At 25.4% G+C, this 25,122-nt stretch overlaps 1 protein-coding gene across 1 annotated transcript in view; it reads left to right on the top strand.

Annotated features, from left to right (window-relative positions):
* The window catches only part of LOC111039662, a 113,810-nt gene that overhangs the window by 27,251 nt on the left and 61,437 nt on the right, over nt 1-25,122 (top strand). The window contains exon 2 of the mRNA XM_022323257.1: nt 6,075-6,104. The gene's annotated coding sequence lies outside the window, so the exon portion shown is untranslated. The remainder of the gene's footprint in view (nt 1-6,074; nt 6,105-25,122) is intronic.

Raw genomic sequence — 25,122 nt, forward strand, 5'->3', positions numbered from 1 at the left:
TGCTTTAAAGTTGTAACTCAGTTCTTTACAATTAGTTAACACCAACACCAGACAATATTACCAGATGCTCGTAAACTCATGAATATTATCTATATAAAATATTGTATAACTATGATAATAATAGTGTTTCATGTAACACAAAAGCGTTATTCAAATTGACCATCGTATCAAACGTGTAATACTTTAACTTTAGCACAATAACAATATTAATTGTTGGTGTAGTCAAGTTATTAGAAACAAAAGTTGTTGATACGTTATGTGTATACGGTGCAAGATGATTTATGGGCAAAGAGAAGTGCGGGCGAAAGAAATTATTTAACTTAAAAGCTTTTCGCTGTTTAGAAAATGGCCCTGGCAACTTTCGTCCATGTTATGTAACATCAACTTAATTATGGGGTTGGTTCGAGCATAAATAAGCGGCAAGGGCGGGGTTGGAGAACAAAGCAAAAAAGAAAATCGTCAATCTCGGGAAAATGCCTTTACCGTATGTGTAAGTGAATTTTTTAAATTATTCGTGGGAGATACATTGTGTAATTTTTAGATGACGATAAAAAAAACCATAGTTCCACAAGCAACAAGCGGTTCATTAAAACATAGTGAGTTTGTAAAAAAATATCATAATATAAGCCAGTATAAGCTAGTTATCACTAGCGAGTGAGTAAATCAAGAGGTTTGTAAGGTGCGACAACTAGATTCACTACATTCGAGTTATATAATATAAACGAAAATGAAAGAAATAGAATTGTTGGGAGTAATATATTTTATTAAAATAAATTTTACTTGCCACAGACTATAAATAGGTGTACTTGTGACGTTTTTCAATAAAACAAAATTATTCTTATGTGACCTATATCGTTTATGCACCTATTAAAAATGCATATTAAAGCGTCAATAATTACTTTTAGATATTTGCCAAGTATTCTGATTACTATGGCGACAAAGATTCCATAATCTATATCAACATAAATAATGTTTTAATCAATCAATTCCAGCTTTAGTCCACACCACTAGTGACTATCTACACAAGTAAATACCACAAAATATTATATTTTTCGAGACCCAACTGTTATTTCATTCTTAATGTTAACCATCACGAAAGATGGCTTTCTAATTTAAACCGTTGATTATTTTATTTATTTTTTGTGCTTTCATCTGTACAAATTGAATGGTTATATTTATTTTTTTAATATAAAAGCACTTATAATGATGAAAACGAACAATATATATTTGATGATATATCTACCTATAGATTACCGATATTTTATTTCATATCATGTAACATGTCACTATAAAACAAGATAAAATCATCAGTACCTAGTCTAAATACATTTTATCTGAGTACACAAAAATGCATTAAATACATTGACCAAGTTAAATGTTTTCTTTTTTTATTCTATAGTAGTTCTACAACGATGTTTATTATTTTATTTTTCCTGTGAACAACTCCTCGACTAGAAGACTTGATCCAGAAGACTTGTACAAGTGAACTAATATTACTGAATTTCCAGAAGAAAATGTAATTTATTGGTACTTTTGAAAAGTTGTTTTTCCATTTTTTTTTTTTGGCTCTTAAGACAAAAATTCGTAAGAAAAAAATGTCGTAAAATTGTGTTACCATTTTGTCTATTTATTCGGTTATTTCATCCTGATTCCAAAAATAAATAATTCATAAATTTCGAAATTCTACATTTACAATGAATGCGTAATTCAATAATATATTGGCAGTGATACAATTTTCAATATATTTTTTTGATTGTAATTTTGGACTCTTTTATTAATGACCTCAAGATTCGTATGTACTATATTATATGCATTCCTTTGTTTGCTCTTCCGATGTATTGTTGAACATACATAATACATAACTAACGTTAATAGTTGTTAAATAACTATATATATATTATACATTTACATATTATATATTATTATATACTGTTATTAATATACAATACATTGAAGACACCTTAATCAATTATGACGTACACTCAAAACATTTACTATACAGCAATATTCAAGTACTTGGAGTTTATATTTTTATCAAAAACTTTTTCTTAACAAAAATAAAATGAATTAAATTACTCCAATAAAAGTTTCAAAACATTTTGCATAATGAATCATTACTGAGAATAATAATTTCATTATTTTTAATTGTTCAACTATTAACATCCCATTCAAAATTTTCTATTTATGAAATAATAATAATAATAATAATGGTGTTAATAATAATTTAGGCTATTAGAGTGTTCATACTTCATACATTGTAGTTACAATGTAATTTTTTTTTCCAGTATTTAACCGACGACGCCGCGGGAACTGCTTTCACATTGCTTGCGCGACGCCGCCAACGTTTATTGATAAAAGTTACACTGTAATTTAAAAAACGACACATAAACACATAATTTTTTACAAAAAAAAAGTAATTTAAGCTATAAAGGTTTATTAAACTGTTATCATTACATGTTACAAATATATTTACTATTTTATTAACATTAATATTTTTTTATATTGACTATTTATAATAATTTTAACACATTTTAATGCTTCATAATATTATTATTTAAAGTTATAATGTAAAATATTATACACGTATATATAAGACTCGAATTTACTTACACTAAATAACGCCATTTTTTAAGTTCAATTTAAATGAATAATGAATATCGTATTTGCTTAAACAAATGTACCTATTTATTTTTATAAGATGTGTCAATAAATGTTGAGTACATAAAATAAATTTAAAAAACAAATAATATATAAACGATTTTAACTTCATTTATTACTTGTTAAGGCTTTATCTCGGCAGTCGTCATTGATATGTATATTTATTTCTTCATTATTTTACAATGTTCTAAGTTCTTAAGCCCACGAAAAATAAAAGATGATAAAGTTATATTATTTTATAATCTCATAACACGATAAAAAAAATAGAAGTGGACTGTTGTATTGTACACGTATAGCCTCTGTATTATTATTATTGTATTACTAGGGTCCATATTTTCAGTGTGTGTCGTTGAAGACTCTTCGAGATCGGTGTAATAAATTCAGATACAGATGTGTTTTTTGTTTTTACGATATTTTCCCTTCATCCTTGTAGTTACGTCATATCAGAATTTATACATAAAAAAATGTACATAAAAATTATGAGAAACACGGCTGATATTATTATGGTTATTACTTGTTACGTTATGTATATAAAACTTTCAAGGATAATATTATCCTTGATAACACATCCCAGTTTTGGATCGTATCGACGGCACACATACGCACTCAGCTGAAATTAACGGGGAAGTAAGGTCGTAAATCTCGTATGGACATCAAATGAATAGGTATCGTATAACGAAGAAGAAGGGAAAACGTTTTCTCACATAATTCTGGATAAGGTTTGCAGATAAATATCAACCCTCCGGGACATTTTTTGCTCGTTTTGGGTTTTATATTTATTATGTATTTTTTTTTTTTTTTTAACTACCTATCCTACAAATAAATTTATTAGGGCCAATGACATTTAGTTGTATACATTTTGTAGTCAGTTATCTGGTATACCTCAAGGTACAAAATCTAAAATATTAGTATTCACAGATTAAATAATATAATATATTACACACAGTCGTTGCCGCTTGGAGATTATTATAAAAAATAGACAAAACATAAATAATTAATGACGAATTTATTCATTGTACCAATCAATAATTAACGCCCTGTTTATTATAAATGAAGTTAAAATATAAAACACCAAGTAAAATCATATTTCACAAATTGGATCAAAATTAAATACATATAGGTGTACAAAAAAACAACACACATTTGTAACTAAACGCCTGTGTAGTAAAAAAGTGCAGACAAATTATTGTTTATTATTACTCATGTGAAAAAGTATGTTTATTTTTTTTCTCACACTAACGGTGATAATTATTTTCAATTTTTCGATTTTGTTTTTCGACATGACACGCCTTAACGAGGTTTTAATTAATGTAATTAATATAATAATATTTTTTGGATAAAAAAAATCGTATAACTAGGTCTTTCGACAATAGAGTCTTGAGTATCGTTTCTATAATATGGCTTCCCATACAAATTTATTACAAAAAAAGGTCAGGAAGAGTTCCATTACTTTACCTTTGTATAAACGTATCAATATATAGTGAGTATAAAATATACACATAGGTTCTGACTTCTGGGAAAAGAGAGCTATTAGTTTGACAATGATAAGTTCATATATTTAGTTTTAAGAATCTTAATATAGTTTTCAAATTTAACTCAATAATGGTACCTTAAATAGGTTATTGATTTAAATTTAGTAAGTTCTTGCATTTTTTTAAGAAACCAAAAAATAATCAAACCTGTGTGTAACAAAACAGCATTTATTTTGTAACGAATTAAATTTTGCTTTTATTAACCGGGTATTCTATTCTAAGATCTATTATTTGAATGCTGGCATTTATTTTAAATCCAAAAACCGTACAAAATATGAAAATTAGTGTTACGTGGTAACAATTAAATTGTTGTCTATCACTGCTGGTATACGGTGTGCAATTGTGTATCCGTAATGAGAGATCTATACCAAACTGAGAAATGAGAGAAAATTTAGATGTTAGACAAGACAGATAGTTGTACCGAGTGCAGTTTAACGTATATTTAAAATAAAACAAAATGTCATATAAATTATTCTACTTTACCGATGACCTGGCAGCAACAATACACGGAGCAAGTGATCAAACAAGACTAGTTCGGCAGACGTATGTCTAGAAGGCCAAACTATTATTATTATAAATTTTGTTTACTAGTCAAAATAGTTATACCTATATAGTATATATGGCTGGGCTCTGTGATATTACAGAATGAATGAAATATGAAAGGCACGTCAGTGATATATGTATAGTATGAAATACTATACGTAATATTATGATTTTAAAAATACGAAAATTGTAATGGTGTTCCTCACCATTACAGTAATTATATTTTTCATAAGTGTGTTAAGTTAAAATGTTGAAAAGGTCAAAATCACAAAAATGTATACATTATTTTTAATAGCTAATATTTAAGCAATTTAGTACAAGATTCCTTATAAGTTACTGTAATTATTTTTTTGGTCCGGATACACGTTTCTTGTTTTTTTGACGGAGTTTTGCTATAACATACAACCAAAAACTATTTATGACTCATAGATTTACCTTGTAGAGTTATACGCACTATTTAATAGTTATGGGTTGTCTTAATTAAACTTTTTATTTACCAATATTTAAAAAAAATATATTTTATAAAATCACAACAAATATATAATTATACATGTAAATTATTGTGTTTTTTCAATTTTGTTTAAAAAATATAAGATATTCAATGTACGTAGCGTTTTTGTGTGATTTCTCATAATTTGAATTTTGGAAAAAAAAATATATTGGAATAGTTTAAATAAATAACTTACTTTTTTCGATCACTAAACATAGATACTTAACGTAGTGCTATGATACTATGGTAAGTTTCGATAGAGAATAATACAAATATACATTTTATAGATATGGTTTGTAACTGACAAGAGTATTATAATGTCAAGAAAAACAAACTCCTACGTCATTGGTCTAAAACAATCTACCTTACAGTTTAATAACGTATGAGAGAATGATATATTGTTTACTCCGTCCATAACTTTATGAGAAAGTTTTTGAAATTCAAAACATAAACACTTACCTTTCGCTCTTTGAACGAACGAATCAACTTTATTGCTTAACTTTTAACTACATCAAAACATAATAAAGAAAATCGATTCTAACAATATATTTATATTATTATCAAACGAATAAATTCCAAGAAGAGCGAAAAACATTTATGTGTACAAATAGCAAACTTTTTTATTTATCAAGACTATATTAATAACTGTGTGAATTTTATTCTACTATAATTACAGTTAAATTTAGCATTGCTTAACACGGTGTAAATTCATTGTATTATTAACACAACACGAATCCATTGTATGTGTAAACAAGTGTAGAAATGAGTAAGAAATATCCAAATATAACTTCAACTGATGGTTATCGTGTTTTTAACTACAAATTATTAATTATTTCATTTTTTTTTTTTAGATCCAGGAATTCATTGAAAATTGAAAAAGAGTAAGTATTGAAATATGATTTTGAATTAAATTGATTTTGACATTAAATCAAAATATCAAAGTAATTGTTTAAAACTCAACAACATATTTTATAAATGTTATATTGAACCCGAAATTAAGTTAAAATAATAATATAGTTTAGTTTAATAAAATCGTGTTATATTTTTAATCACTGTATAAATTGTTTAGAATATCTCCTTTGTGCCGTATCAAAATTACTTTGAACATGAACAATTTAAAAGTAATCCATTTTTTGCGTGTCAAATGAACCACAAATGATTATATTTTGAGTAAACAATGGGTTCCATAATGATTATTCAGATCATCAAAAGATATACCACTACAACGTATATTATACCATCAGTTCCAATGAACAATTTCTAAAAACTATGTAAATACTTTACCTTAAAATCCTATGTATAAAGAAAAAAACATATCCATGTTAAAATAATTTTTATTATTTATTTAATATTATTGAATTATTGTTCTATAGGATTTTTGGTATCGTTTTTTCGTTTGTTTTTCAAATCAAATTATGTAAGAAGTAAAGTAAGATAATATTATGAGTACCTATGTACAATAATATAATTATTATTATATAACAATCATAATCAAATTTCATCACACTATATTATTTTTTTAAATAATGGTCATCGGAATATTTATGGAATTTAGTAATTACAAAATTATATTCATGTCTGCAGATTTAAATATGATCACCGTGGTTTCTCGATGAATTTACTGAAAATTGAGCCCAGTTAGTACATTAAAAAAAGTTTTGAAAATGATGAAATAATAAAAAATGAGTACATAACTGAGATTCTTACTTTATAACTATTTTAAAGCAATAAATTGTACATATTTTTCATTTATATCATTTTGGAACTTTAAGAGTCAACAAACTTTAAGTTATAATTATTTGGTTCCTATTAGAAAATGCTTGATATAATAATATTGTCAAAGCATTTTAGTGAATTATTTCTATTGTTATGGAATTTAATACATACGCGAATGGTAAGTTTATTGAAAAACACAAAACCAAGTAGTTTGTAGTTTTACTGTCAGAATAACATCACAATACCTCAAATTAAACGTCGACATTTTTGGGAAGTAAATAATAAAAGAAATAATGTTTAGGTACATTTATATATTTTATTATTTTGAGAATAATATCAAATGTAATCGTTATTTTTTTTATTCCATTACTATTATTGTTTTTATATGTGTAAGTCTGTTTCTTAACGAAATAAAAAATATAATACATGTATATATATATTCCCAATTGATCTATGACACATGTCAAGTTTGAAGAATTAAATTCACGTATAAAATAAAAAATATAAAATAAATACTCGTATAATACACGGTAAAGAGGAGGACACCACTAACCAGTGAGTTTCATGAATACAGCTTAAGCGTTAGTAAAGTGGTTTTCCAATCCTTGCGCAAGTGCTATATATTTTAATAGTATTTAGGTTTAAGGTTTTTATATTTTCAAGTACAATGCACTTCAAATCTATAACATATTATGTTTACAAAAAAAATGTAAAACAATTTTTATTCTTAACACGTTTTAAACGTAGGAGTACAATTGTTTCAATAACAATTTAGTTGAGAAATTGTCCAGTTCTCCTGGTATACTTACACCCCTTTATACTCTATATTGTATTGGTATGTACTAACTGTATTGACTATGTAGTCAAATATTCATAATATAAAGTCGTTCTTAAGAATTTTTTAATTCAAATTGTGTTATAATATACGAATTCATAAAATATTTTTTCGACCCACATGTAATCCACGCGTATACAATATAAAATACTGGGTGATTCACCAAGCATGCTTACCCCCATTCTTTGCTTGAATAATGAATTTATTCAAAATCTGATTTTTTGAATATTTGAATTTGCTGAAATGTTTATGTTCACATTTTTTGTGCTACCTTGAGAGTGCCTTTGATGATGATACAAACTCCTGTTTTTCATATTAGGACCACCCCCCCCCCCTCTATCTCTTTTCTTACTATTAACTACCTATGTAGAGAATAATTTTTTTAAATTCCTATAAAAGTGTCTAATTCAAAATTCGAAGAGAAATTTTCCAGTTATTAAAATTTTTTATTAAAGATTATAGTTCTTAAAAAATGATTTTACAAAAATACAAAATAGATGTAATATTAGATGTAATATTTGTTACTTACTTAGACCATTTTTACAAATAGATAATATTGATTTTAATATTAATAACTAAAATGTTAAAATATCGATTAAAGTCCCCATATCTTCCAAGACTATTATCATGGACATAATATTACCCTTAGTTTACAATGGTAAACACAAAAACTATTCGTACGGATTTTGTTCTGATACGTGAAAATGTTAAAAAATAATGAAGTGCTAACTAATATTTACAGAAGAAAATGTTGGTTCTCATTTAAAAAATATATGTTCGTATCTCCACAGGACACTCTTTAAGTACTTACAACAAACAATTTCAATAATTTGAAAATAAAGTCGAAGTGTATTCAAAAATCCCGAAAATCAGATTTTGAATAACTGCATTATTTAAGAAAAAAAGAGATGACCATGTTTGGGGAATCACTCTATATAATTTATCATAAAATAATAATGTAACACAATGGTTTTATTCTGCATTTTATGACATTAAATTCTTCTAAAAACATTTAAGTACACACAACTTGTTGAGTAGGTATATAAAATAAATAATAGAATGGTTGAATACCCATAGAATATAACATAATATATATATTATTTTATTCGTTTTTTACGATGTTGAATACGAAAGAAAATTTTTTCTTGCAAAAAGTTTATTTTATAGAAAATATAAATCACTGATGTAATTGATTAATCGTACACTTATTGGCCACAAAAACTGTGTCATTTTAGAACGAAACGAGTTTAAGAACTGACAATAATTATCGTTAGGTTCCATTAGAGTTAAACCGAACATTGCCAAACACAATTGAAACAAATTGTATTTTTCTATCTATACAAACTTTAATTGGACATCATTTACGCTTGATCGAGGAAAACAAGATATCGTATTTTGTCTGAACATTTTTTGAAAGCTTCGTCCAATGTTATACAAGAGAATATTGGTCCCAGCGGAATTCATTGTTCGACAAATAATATGATACGAATACGGTCATTATCGTCTAATGATGGTTGTCGATGGGAAATGTATTTTTTGATCGGAGACTTATTTTTTTGTCTCACCTTTCCGTTTATTGTCCCTTCAAAGAAAACGAAACGTTCGTATTACAATTATAAACAATAAACGAATAACTTGTGATACATAACATGGAGAACATTCAAAGGATAAAAACAAGGTAAAGAATTTTAAAAGAAAATGTTTTGTTGCAATATGTAATACTTAATAGGAGAAATAAATAAAATTATAGTGTCACCTAAATTAATATAACTTCTGACGGGTCTAACAAAATAATTAATTGATATCAACTGGGTACGTCATTAGATGGACTTATTTTTATATGTTATATTGAATAATGGTCAAGAAAAAAAGTATTTTAAGAATTAATAGAAACCGTTTATTTTAAAACTGTTATGGACTCAGTTGTGTTCCTACATATAACTCAGTTTAAGGAGCACATGATTCATAAGGAACCTATCAAGTTTAAGGTTTTCTCTATTAAACCCATCTTAAAAATTCCAGAAAAATGTACAACTAATGCATCAAATGACTTATAAATAATAACTTTTTTTAATAAGCTCCAATACTAATAGTTGCATCTTGGCCTTCAGAGAATTTGAACCGGAGTTGCTGATGAGTGTACAAGTCAATATTGCAAATTATTTTAAAAATATTTATACTGCTTTGGAGCCGATTTCACTATTTTGGGCTTCCACAAGTGTTAATAATCAAAGATTTATTATTGGTGGAGATATTTGAAATTCTGCTCAAAGCTCATCAGTTCTCTTAATTTGACCTCTTTTATCATACGTCGATATTGACCCATCGAAAATATATATTTAAGTTCACTTGCCAATCATACATAATTTTACATCTGTAAATGGTGCATTGTAACAAAACATTTTCAGTGCATTTTTAAAAAAAAGTATAATATGCATTATGATAGTACCGATTTATATTTAGTGAATTTTTTCTTTTACAATAAATATTTTTATGGCAAGAAGTATGTTGTATGAATAAATGAATGAGTTTATCAGACATAGAGGGTGTGTTAAATGAACAGGTTTTAATTAAAATATTTAACATTACGTTTAAAAAAATCGTTAGAAAACCAATTTGCTAATTATTTACTAGTTTTTCGATTGTATTTGGAGTAGATCAAGTGAAGTGGGACCCGTAACATTTTTATCACGTAATTCAATAGTTCCATATAATTCATGCATAATATTATAAATAATGTATGAGGACATTATGTGGATTGAATTTTATAAGTTTATAAAAAATCATTATAAAAACCACTGCACAGTGGTAAAATTCCCGATTACGCAACAGTACACTGCAACTGTTGTGAGTTTCAAAGACAATGCACATTTATAAGAAAAACGTTTTGTATTTATATTTAATAATTTTAAAAATGTAGATTTTTTTCCTATAGCATTCGATTTAACTCCAAAAATTTTGTAGAATTTACAACATTTCTGATTTCAAATTACATTACAGTCAAATCAATATTAAAAGTTTTTTTTATTTGTTATTATGTAATAAAAAAAAGAAATAGATCAAATATAAAAATAAAAAAGCTTCGGTTAGTGTTGAAAAACCATCAACATTTTTATGATAGCACAAAGTAGAAACAAACAAAAAATCATTATCAAAAACACTGGAAACTAAAGGAAAAAGCGAGACAGGATTTAAATAGCTGAGCGTTGGACACTCACCTATAGTTTCACTGAACTCGACACAGAATAGATTAGTGTGGTATGAATTCGGTAATCGTTTTTTTTTTCATCCATGCACACACAAACACACACAAAATACACTAGAAAATAAATAACCATGGTAATAACTTAATATGCATGGTAACGATTCAAAATATAACATGTACGTTGGCAGTCAAAGTAGTCTCCCTGCTTTCTACTTTTTACCATTTGATTGTATTAAAATGAGAGGAAAAGAATTGAGATAACGATAACCGGCATCACAGATTAAACAACCATTATTACCTAGTCAATCTATTGCTGTTCTAGCAATAAGCGTTTAAAAAAAATAATACTTGTGATTTCAATCTCGACTCCGTCGTTTGCTTGTGGGTAGCTTATCAAATCTTTCGAATTCCGTCAGAAAATTAAAGGATATCGGTCCAGATTGTATCCAAAATATTTTTCTGCCGATATAAACAATTATAGAAACCAGTGGCATAGCCAGGATTTTTCTTAGGGAGGGTGGGGGGGTGTTAATAATGTGTTAACACAAAGTTTGTTCATACTGATTAGTAGGATTTATTTTAGGTTTCGGTTCCCGTACGAGTAACTAGTATATACACATTTATATTTACAGCTACTTTCATACATCATAGAAAATATTAATTTTTAATTTTCTTAACATTTTGAGGAGGCTATACATTCTGAATCTGTAGATATCACTGAACAATAAAGCTGCAAAGCTAAAATTAATTTTGTACATTTTAACTTACTGCGACAGCAATAATTTTAACTTTTAAAATTAAAATTAAAATGATTCAATTTCAATAATAAATGTTCATAAAATGTTGAGTCGAAACAATAAACAATAATATCGTTATGTTAGTGATGGCTATATAAATTTACTTTTCAAATTTTTTTAAACAATTATATCCAACGATGTTAGTGTTCAAAACGTATGTGTAAATCATAATCATATCAATGACATTCTTCAGTTTATACAAGTGGGATGACATCATGTACCTAGTTTTTAATATCTCAAATAGGTTAGGTTAGGTTAGTGGATATCCGCTATCTACACACTCTATTTTACCGAATTAATGATTTTTGGGCACAACTGCAGTGTATGTACCAATTATAAAGTACTTTTGATTACATCGACTTAAAATATACAAAAACTATGGGGCCACCAATTATATAGAAAATAAAATAGTCATCCTCAATCGACCAACACCCCAGACATAAAAACAAGTATGTATCCTAAAACAAATATCCTGCTTGTGTGAGTGTGAATGAATGTGTGTGTAAGCGTGTCAACCATACTTTTAAATTAACCTTAAATAACAATAAATGAAGACATTTCAAACATTAAAAAATCTATTATAAACACACATATACTAATACTAATCTCCACCAGATATTATACGCAAATTGTTCATCTACATAATGGTATGTTACTAAGAAATTTGATTTACGGTTTAATGTTTAAAACAATTTTCAATAGGATGTTATATTTGCATATTAAAAAAACATTATGAACATTAAATTTTATTTGTATGTATTTTTTTAAAAATATTATATTACTTAAGTATCAACCTTCATAAACACTCGTAACTTTGAAAATCCAAAAGAAAATATTTATTTTCATCCGCGTGAAGATATATGGCTTACATATTCATAAATATATATATTTTATTGTGTATGTTCAAAATAAAAATGTTAATGTATTTGGTTAAAAGGGATTGTAAAACAATTTTTTTTTTTAATAAAATGTATAAAAAAAAAACCATAAATAAAAACAAAATGCGTAGAAAAGTTTAAGATTTTACTTTAAAACTATAAAATCTTATAAATACATTAAAGTGAGCTATTATAAGTTTTTGCCGTCTCCTAGAGTAATAAAACCTCGTCACTCTCATAATGGTATTATAATCATCCAAAATACCAGAATGCATTTATATTTTACTTCAATAAATAGGTATGTTGTATCTTTCAGGTAGCTACATTAAAATTCAAAATAATTGAGATTCTTTTCGTGCATCTAAATATTAAACTTAATTATTTTCAACCTTTTTGTTAGTTTAGGAACAAAATTGGTTTTTATTTAAGTAAATAAAACAAACCCGTTTAATTATTTTAGGAAAAAAAAGCGCGGAACCATGATAGGTCATCCAAGTTTTTCCGAGACTGATTAAAAAAAATGCTTTACAGTATCTGTTTTTAAACGTGAAAAAAATGGCTCAAAAATCTAATTCAATGGCCTATTATTTTTAAAACATGTTCAAAAACGAAAAAAAACACGTTATTCTCTTTTACACTCCAATAACATTTTGTAGGCATCGTTTATGATAATAAGTGGCGTTATATTAGGTTTGTTTAATATTTCTTACATAAATTGAGTCATTACAAAACAGCATTTTTGAGAAAATTATACTTTTTATAATTTTTATCGTTATCATAATTAAGTTTTTACTTCTTTGAATGATTTAACAAAAAACGTTAATTTTTTGATAAAATCAGTGTTAGCCTTTAAAATAATCAGTTTCAATGTATACATTTATATATTATTACATATTAAATACAGTTACCATTTAAATTTTCTTCAACATAACTATTTTATAAGATTATAAAACTTTAAAACAATAACAGATAAGGTTTTCAGTAAACTGTTGTATCTTATAAGATAAATAACCCTTTTATTTCAAATTAAGAATAGAATACTTTATTTAATTTTATTTATTATACAACATTTTAATTAATTCCTGAGTTTGGATTACAATTATAAACTAGACATAAGGTTAGATTATGTGTTACAAATGCTTTAAACCAAAACTCTGAGAAATGATTTTCAACTCCAAGCATAAAAGCAATTTTCTATCTCAAAATGTATAAAATATCTTAATTTATAATTTACGATTTTTTTACTTTTAATTTTTGTATCTTCTTTAAGTCTATTATGACCTTATGATTCACAAAATAAAATTGTTTTCTTCAATATACAATATTATCTTTTTACATTATTTGTAATAAGTTTATTTAAATCTATATAATATAATCTATAGATATCGTTATAAATCTATATACATCTCAATTATTTATAAGTTCATAACGTTACTTTTGTTCTTCTAAATTCTACAAAGACCTTCACTAGTTCACTTTCAATAATCGTATTTCAGTATTTGATAACGACTGACCACTTTTTGATACTTCATCAATAATAATAATTATTAGTTCAGAATCTTAACTTCGTAATTTAAATATAATTTATATTTGACGTAATGATTATACAGAATAAACGGTTAAGCTACCTACAGATATAACTGAACACACACACACACACACACACACACCGCACACGTACTTAAAGGACTCGATGGGACTTTTTCCTTCAATCACTAAAAACCTCTCTACGATAATGCAATTCGTAACCGGCATAAAACGGTCAATATTAGTAGTAACTTTGTTGATCGTCTTCAATAATGTCTACACCAATTCTATATAATCATTGTCAAGTTCAAAACCTAGTAATTTGCAAAACGTTGACCACTTAAATGCAATCACACTAAACACATTATAATATGCGTTAATATACTAAATATCATACGATATTATATTATAATAGATGACAAACATTGGACGACCCAACACATTGTAATTTAAATTATTATATTCAGACCATTTTAAATATGACGGATTTTATAGTTCAGTGAGTGATTGTAAATCGTGTAAAATCTGTGAATTTTAAACCACTTTTAATTAGTTTCTATACTATTAGAGCGCATAGTGATAAACATTGTCATTGACATCATCAAAAACTATATGTGTGTATCATATTTTAAAACTAAAAATTAAAATGCATTCATAAAAAACATTTTCAAATTCCAGCAGCGTGTTTAAATAACTATTATCAAAGTGTATTTCAGAGATGAATTCTATATTCATAGAACATATTACAGAATAAATGAACAACATCATGTTTTGTTATTTAGTAAATTCTGGATTAAATATTCTTTTAGATAATAAAAACAATAAAATCGCAGGAAAAACTGTTTACTTACTCAAATGTTGTATTTTTTATTTATAGACTATAAAAACAATTAAAAAAAATAATTAATTATTCAAATAAAAAAACTTTTAAACATTTTTTCTTCAATTTTATAATTATTATTCAACCCTTTTTATGAAAGTCTCATAATAATACAATTGCTTAAGAAAAATAAATATTATCTAGTCACCGGCATCAATCGAAAATATCTATATATTAGTATATTGTTTGTAATGGTTTATTGCAAATAATTATTATTTAAATAACTATATTATTCATTGTACAGGTTACTGCAGTGTGTGGCATAGTTTGATTAGGAAGGTTATGGGGATAGATCCACCTGAGCTTTTAGACTCTGAGCGGTACAATAAATGCATTATACTACAATGATGTTTAAGATGTTTTTCAATTTTTTTTTTTTTTTGTGTCTGTACCTTGTACTCAGATTTTACTAAATATTACAATTTTCAACTATATAGTATAACTATATATAGGTATATAGTTTTTGATAAAAAATTGAACCTAAATTGTTCTTTTAAGAGGTAAAAATTTTAAATTCTCAGAACTTTTTTAAACAATCGGGAACAACGAAAACAAAATTTAGGAAAAACGATCATCACCAGTTTTTGACAAACCCGATTTTGTTTTTTACGTGACACAAAAACAAATAACCTTAGATATTTAAATTTTCACCAATTGTTTATTTTATCATTTACTATATACTATACTTCATATAATTTTCAAATTATTTCATTTAGAACTAATAATAGATATTTGAAATTTTCAATATTTTTAATTATTTTTCTATAATTGTAACGATTCTCTCTATAATCCTATGAACTATCAAAATCAAAAATCTAACAAACAACTTCCTAAATATCCTTAAAATGAGAATATTTTTAATTCTTCCTTATTGCTCATCTAGATAGCATTAGGGAACCACTATTATAAATTTCAAGTGGAAGAACTTCTGTAATTTTCAGAAATAGCGATGAGTGAGTGGTATACTTATATACATATTATAGAACAAAAAATTTGTTTGAAATAATCAATATAAAATATTTTATAGTATACTGTGGTGTATTAGACAAACAAAAAGAGAACTCTTAAGAATTTTACGGACAAAGCACCTGACGTTTATCTAAAAATTATCTATTCCCCATCCCTAGAACAAAATTATAATCACGCAGTAGATTTTGTACATCTCACATAATTGTGTACACAATATTAGTAGAAAGTATAAACGTATTTTTAACTTATCTAAAAGTATTTTTTTTTTTTTTTAAATAATGAATTATGTCATTTATATTGTTATCACTCATATAATTTATAATTTTATCGTTAAGTTTTAAAAAAAGTTTTTAATTTTTAGGAGGATTCATATTTAGTTTAATAAAAAAAGTTAATTTCACTTTTAACATGCTATTATATTATTAAAATAATAATATATACATAATATTGAACATTAAAAAAACTTATATGTAGAACTTATTATTTTGTAATAAGTTAATAGAATTAACAGAAATAAAGTCCTCAGTTATGATAGAAAGTACTAAATATAGATCAATCATGATATTTTTATACTATAATGTATCCGTCATAAGCACTAATTTATACTGTACTTAAACTATTTTCTTTTGGACAATTTTTTTTTTCTTATACAACATAATATAATTACAAAAATTCTGTTTTTAAGAACACAAAACATTTATTATTTAAAACAATTATTGCATGCTGTTCTAAGTATCTTACTCAAAGTAGAAATTTAATAAATTTAGTTCAAAAACTAGTATTATTCAAAATCCATCCGAAATCGTTAATTATTATAATGTTGAAATTTCCCGAGATATTCAAAGTGTAATAATACTCCATTATCGGACAAAATTTTGTTGTGGTTTTCAAACCCTATTACAAGTTACAACGACCCTAAAACAATAAATAAATTAGTAATAAATAAATGTTATCCTATAATTTATCCGTAATTTAATCTTACGCAAATTAATTCTAATGACACGTTGACAAATGGTAATTTAAATATAATACCTACTAAAATGTATTATAATTTGATGGTTCGTGCTAAAAATACTCTTACGATGAAACATATTCAAGTCTATGAAGCAATAGTTTATTTTTGACCAGAAACAATATATTTGATGTATTAATATAATTCATAACACATAGAAATAAAAATTTGAGTGAATTTTTTATTATAAATTCCATAGCATCGAATGTATATTTTCAAAATAAACTCTATAGTATAACCATTTTTATACAACACAATCGAAAAAAAATAAATCCAGATCTTATAGAAAAATTACGGGAAGAAGTAAATAGTGGTATTGGATCGAATCGTATTTCTATATTGCTTGCTTAACCTCGTGGGACTATCTGTCGAGAAATTTGACCTATAGAACTTTTGGAAAACCATAATGTGATTTCAAATGTCTGTAGGCTGAAGTTTTAATTTAATTTACGTTACACACCTATTGATCTGCTTCTAAATTATTCAGCATTTGTTATTCTTCTCGTGCCACTATAAAACATTTATGAAGGTTCATTAAATAAATTACAACTTAATAATATTACTTATTAGATTTACGACTATGATAACAAAATTAGGAATCCATAATATACTACGATAGATCAATATGCATAAGAACAAAATTAGGAATCCATAATATACTACGATGGATCAATATACATAAGAACAAAATTAGAAATAAATTAGTTTTAAACTTGATGCCATAAAAAAATTAACCGATTCAATATTGTATTTATACTTTTTATTTTTTCACAAAAATTTAGTATTCCTTCCCCTCAACTTAATTTGAATTTTGTGATTCCCTCCTAATTAACACTGTTTTGAAATCAAAATGTAACTAATGGCCTTCACCCCCCAATGATTTTTTCTAAGATCAATAGAAATCTAAAAAGTGTTTAGTTTCTCTTTAATTGTTTTTAACTGACTTCAAAAATGTTTATACAATGAGTTTTTTTTTAATGTTTTGTAGTTGTGTCTAAATGTGGTTTACTGAAATATTAAGCCTTTCATAGGCTCTATAGCATCTCGGGGAAATAATTAAAAATAAATATTATTGAAATTGAGACATGAAAGAATATTCAGAAAACATAGTTAATAAATATAGTTAAAAAATAATTCATTATTACTTATTTTTTATACAGCCATTAAAATACATTGCATTTTTAACTATACTTTAATTTGGTACATTATGTAAACTTAAAATAATAGGATATTATATGTTTTTTTTTTATCATAATCAATTGTAATGGCCTACTGTTTTCTGTGTATTTCTAAGTTATAATTTATATTAAAATATTTAATTTGGTTGTTATACAAAGTTCTGTAGTAAAACATTCTAGTGGCATGAGATATTATCGGTATTTTCATTTCAACGTGAACTGACTATATTGCATGCTAATACAAAATTAGTGTAGGTATAGTTATTATATTCTGAAAATATAAGCTCATGACGTATAGTACGAAGGTCGTTCCAGATAATTTGCATAACATTTTATAGTAAATGCAATATAAGTTGAATCAGGTTAGTGTGCAGTTTAAGATCAATACAAATTGTATGGTTTCAAGAAATATATTTCTCATTGATACTAAATTACTATTGTAACAGTAGAAGTAAAAAATATTCATATTAGTTATAGTATTGTATGATAAAAATGTTGAAGTTCATAAAATACGGTTAGAAAATGTAATGCAAAAGAGATACCAACATTAATCATATAATTTATATTTTTGTATACATTATGAAAATGTTAATTATTACTAATGTAGTTCATATATTATATAGTTTAGTAATAAGTAAACTTATTTTTATAGCTTTTAAAATTTCGAGGGAAATATAATTGCTTATAAAATGTTCCAAGGGCCAACGATATCAGTGCAATATATACCAGTGTTGAGTAATAAAATGTAAATAATAATAGTTGACCATAAGTGTATATTTTTTTTACAAAAAGTCATAATAGCTTTAAAGTTTAAAGAATGATCTGTAATTAAATATTTATTTATTATTTTTTATTTTTTTGTTATGATTTAATAATAAACGATCATAAAATAATATTTTTATGTTTGAACGGCCAATAATTGACATGAAAATATACTATGAAAATAGTTCATACGAGTTCAATTAACTGTTAAGGTTTTAGTAACAGCGTTTTGTTGACTTCGCTGCTCTTACTCTAAATGTATTATATTTTATATTAATATTATCTCTTTGTGTTACGTTTGTCGTTATATTAATAGAACATAATAGTACAGAATTTACATTTGTTTGACAATCAAACAACCATCATGTAATGTTATTGTATACCTGCAACAAGTGAACAATTATAATATTATTATTGTGTAAGGTAAGTGCTTTAACGCACACTGCATAGACTTGCTGTAAACAAGTTAATGAGTACTTAGATGTTTTTTAAATGTTTACTGTTAACTGATTAGTTAGCAAAAGAAAGTAAAAATTAAAAGTAGGTACACTGATTTTACTGCAATCCGATATACGTCGCCATAAAAAATATATATAATACATAATATGTTTAAAAAGTCAGTCTGCGTTATTTTCACCAAAAAGTAATATTTTCATATTATTATTAAATTCGTTTGCCCTATCGTCGGATAGCATGCACCAACACGCAAATGTACCGAAATTGCATATACAACGAGCCGTTTAATGGATATACGTCATAATAGTATTATTAATAAATATTTATAAAATACTATAAAATATATTATACATATGTATATCCTTACATTATGTATATAACATATATATGTGTGTATATTTAAATATATTTCGAGAACGACAACTATTATTTTCTCAACTAAAAACGTTACACAGTAATTTGGTTTCGTGAGAACGTTCAAAACTTTGATTATGGTGTCATCTAAACCAGAGTCGCGGAACATCATCACTCTGTCAGTAAAGATCACCAATTTTGAGAGCTTTTAAAAATCATTAGATTTCCATGTTTAGATCCCTTCCCCCAAAAAAATTTCACTACTCTACATACAAATAGAAAATTCATACTTGTAACATTTTATTTAAGTTTAGTTAGTTAGTTTTTCACTTCAAATGTCGATTGACAATACTATTTTTATTTTAACAGACTTATTCATTTTTATATTATGAATCATAGAGTACAACGTTTACAATGAATTTTTTTGGAACAACTTATTTCATATAATATCAAATATACTTTTACGCAGTATGTGTCCACTTCTGTAATTACAAATATTTTAGTACTAACTTGGGCAAAACCTAATAATAAAAATAATACAATTCACAAACTCGCATATAATTTTTTTACTAGTTAAGTATTTTATTTAAATCTACGTTTCATTAATTAGTATATTTTTTATCAAAAACGTTTAGGAATTAGAAAAGAACATATTGTATCATAAATCTATATAGAAGTGTAAAAAAGTAAAAATGTGATTTAAAAATATTGAAATAATAAAACCTGAAGAATGTATTAATGTATGACTATTATTGATATTTCATCACCTGGAATTGAACAATTCGTTAAATAATAATTATATGGTATATAATATTGAAATACATATAAACGTAATTAAGTTCATATCATATTTCTATAAAATATGTATTGCATCTTACACAAAAGGTTAATATTTTTAAAAAAACTTATAGAAATCACATAATATTCAAAAATTATTCCTTATAATGCTAATAAAAAGTAAACAAATTACAATAAACACTCAGATGAACATAAATAATTAAAGAGTTAATGTACATTAGATATTTTTATGATGTAAGTCTCAATCACGATATATATAATACACATTTTATTTGATACATTAACACGTATTAATAAACTATTAGTATTTCAAAAATTGGGTAAGTTATTGAATACTCGAGTCCTTAATATTTAATGCTATGTACGAGTAAACATGTTCTTACATAAATACAGTTGAATTAAAGTTACTTCAATTATCAGCTTCTATCTCCTTTGCATATAATTAAACTTCAAATTCATGAAAATTTAAAATCAACAATTGCACACGCCATACTTAATTTATATTGTTACATTTACAAATGCTTCGAGTATGATAACAAAACACATATATGCAAATTTAATTTTTTTAGTTCCAGTAAAAAAAAGCATTGTTTAATTTTAGACAGAACATATGCACTAAAATACATAACATGTTCTAAAAATAAATCATCCATAATTACAGTTTTAAAAAAACGAAGTTAAATGTTAAAACTAGTTAAAATATATAACGTCATAACTGGTATTGTTCTTGTCTTACAATGGTGTGTGGTTTTTCCAAAACGGCAAACTATGTATGAAGACATTCAAGCAAACGACCTTTTTGTATAAAATCTTGATCACATACTATTCTGTTAGAATACTGAGCAGATGCTAATAGACTCTATTTTTTTCCAATTGCAATAACTTAAAAGCATTGGGTGGATGAACATTTAAATGGTTAAAGAAAATATAATATTAGCTAGCCATATCAGAAATAAAAAAGAAATTTAGATAACTCTGAATAATGACCTATTCAAAAATATGTATTACTTTACATAACCTAATCTAATGATTATGCAACTGTTAAACATTTTAATTAGTAATATAATTGTTAAAGGAAGAAAAGTTCCTTCTTTTGGGTTTTAATGAAATATTTTAAATGCTCTTTTTCTCTCCATCCCATTATCTATGTATCCATATATCTATATATCTATACATCTATCAATCTTGGTATCTATCACTCTGATATAATTATATAAACAACCACGAATATAAACTTTTTAACATGGCTTGAAACCTCAACTATGGGATCAAGACAAATTATTATTATTTGATATTCAATCTAGTACATATATATATAAATTTGGCTTTACATTTTCACAACATTTTATATTAAATTAAATAAGTTTCAAACACACGCATGGTTCACGACAGTGGGTGTGCGAAACGGGAAAACCATTCATTGATCTTTTTAAGATTTTTTCAAATGTTCATAAAACAATTAAGATATTTTACAACGTATTCTCAAAAGTTTTAGCATCATCTACAGGGAGATCCAACTAGTATGCTCACCCCCATTTTTCTTTAATGATTTTTAATGAATCTTTAATGATTTTTCAAAATCTGATTTTTGGAAGCTTCAAATATACTCAAAGACCATGTTTTCATATTCTTGAGAGTTTTTGTATCACCTAAGGAGTGTCCTGTGGCGATACAAACTTTTGTTTTTCAAATACCCACTTTTTTACTGTAAATTATTTAGCGGATAATTTATTGTTTTGAAAATTTTGATATATTGAAATCAAAATTCGAACGAGTAGTTTTCTAGTTCATACACATTTTATGCTAAGGATAATATAGTTTATAATAAGGAAGAAGGATATGCTTATACAGTATACGTTGTCATACAAAATAATGTAATTCTATATTTATTTGGTCAAACACTTAGGTAAATAGCAGGTTAGATTCTTCTTGATTTATTTAGTTATTTTTCTTATTCCATGTGTAGAATTGTATAAGCATATCCCTATAATGGACTATAATTAGTACAAATTGTCCAATAACTAGGAAACCACTCGTTCAAATTTTTATTTCGATACATCAAAATTCTCAAAAAAATGATCAGCTAAATAATTCAAAGAAGAAAGGTGGGGAACTCATTTGAAAAACAAAGGTTTGTATCGCCACAGGACACTTTTTAGTGGCACAAAAAATCTCAATAATATGAAAATATGGTCTTTGAATATATTTAAAGATTACAAAAATCAGATTTTGAAAAACTTCATTATTAAAGAAAAAAGGGGAGTGAGCATACTTGTTGGAACACCCTGTATATCAGTTGTTTTAGTTATATTGTACAAGCATGCAGCTCAAAACATTTTGAGCATCTTTTTTAACACTCATAAATGATTATCTGAACAAAAACCATGTACAAGTCATTGTTAATCCCACATATATAATTCAAAAATACACTACCCTCCGTACGTTTTAACATTTTCTTTATCTACCAATTCCAACCATTGTCATAACTCAAAAACGATTAAACTAGGAATAAAATTTCACATTATTATTATGTCACTATAGTTATAATATACTGACTAAATAATAGACTTAAATAACGGGAAAGCATGGATTGAGTGAAGAAAATAATATCTCCTTATAATTCTTGCGTATAATGAAATTTCAAGTAACGCGAGCATACAAAATAAATTATTATTACTACTGGTTGAGAATAAAGGACAAAATTAATTGATAATTAAAACGAAATTTTATAATATATATATACTTGTCATATTATGAATTCATTGGACGCATACAGATTATCAGATTATGTAGATTTTGCGATTTACATGTTAATTGCCATATTCTTGAACTCATTTTCGCTACATAAATAAAATCGAACACAATTTAAGCTTTTTATTATTTTCTCCATTGTTTTGATTTATCTATATTAATCAGTTATAGTTTTCGTTATAATTGTGCATACAAATAATCAAGTTGTAGTTCAAAGCCTCCTAATTTGAATTCATTAACATTTAGAATTAAGCCTACTTACGAAAATGTAATTTTAAATAATAAATGATTATTCTGTATTTTTATAAAATTATAATTCATACAATTGATTAAGTTCCATACATAATTATTAAATAACGTAAGAGAATTTAAAAATAAAATAAAATATTGTAACTCATAAGTTTTTTATTATTAAAAATGTATACAGTAGTGCCAGTACTGAACAAACATTGTACTAATTATCAACGAGAACATCAAATTATTTATTTCAAATAAAATACTGTCTTTATAACATTTGTATTTCTTTGATTGAGATATCCTTTTAAGTTGAACATAAATTACAACACATTATTGCTATACTAGTAGTATAATAATTAATATTTGAATAAATAAAAAGTACAGCATAAAATCAAAATTAATGCTTAGAGAAATCCTAGAAAATTTGCATAATATGCTACTTAAATTTTAATAATTGAAATATAAACCGTAGCTAATTTACAGTAGATATTAGATTATTTTATAATATATATGTAAATAATTTTAAATAACAAAATTACATAAAATATATTAATTAACTTTAATAATATTTATTATTTTATGTAGTTAAAATTACCTTCCTAATTATATAAATGGGTAAAATTAAAAGTAAGTACGACAAATAATGATGTTAAGAGTATGAGATAAAATTTTCATTTTTCATCATTAGAAGTCAAGAATAAATATGTATAAATAATTGAAAAAATATTATGAACATTAAACACTGAATACCACATCAAAAAATCGACCAATCACGTCCTACTAATTAAATAAACAATTTAAATATTAGTTTTTCTAAATTGCAATATTTAAAACAAAATATTTAATGATTTTTACATGATCCCTATTATTACGATATGAATATAATATTGTGATTGTAATTATTTATATAAAATTAATATTTGCAGTAAACGAACAGTACAATAGTTCGTTTAAATTAAGTCACTTAAATTGTATAATATTATATACAATATATTATACTTAGCTATACAAATATCTTAAACCACTAATGTATAACTACTATAAAGAACAAAATTGGAAACTGACTGAATCATCATTTATGTAAAACGCATTTTAGTGTGAAGTTAGATATGAAAATAAGATTGTACGTCAGTATGCATTAATAAATTAAATTAATATAAAATAATCAATAAATGAATAGGTAGGTACTGATTATTTATCTATTGAATAACTCTAGTGGCGTCAAGAGACCCGATTGTTTTGGTACTTTAGGTTCTCAATTCTATAATTCATCGGTGTTTAGTGTTTAAGTCTGTTCATTCTCATTCACTCCAGTAACAAAACATTAAGCATTAAACTTGTTTTCGTTATTTTATGTTTTGGTCCACTGTATCTATTACTTCGACTGAACAAAACAAAAATTAAATACAAAATACAAATTTCGTAACTCGTACCTATAAAATTACTTTCAATAATATTATTCAGGTCATTTATTATTTATCTCTCTGCAAACTCATCCTTCATTCCACAAGTTCGACAAAAGTTAACTTCACACACACACATAC

The sequence above is a fragment of the Myzus persicae genome, unplaced genomic scaffold (genome assembly GCF_001856785.1).
Source record: "Myzus persicae strain clone G006 unplaced genomic scaffold, MPER_G0061.0, whole genome shotgun sequence".
NCBI lineage: Eukaryota > Metazoa > Arthropoda > Insecta > Hemiptera > Aphididae > Myzus > Myzus persicae.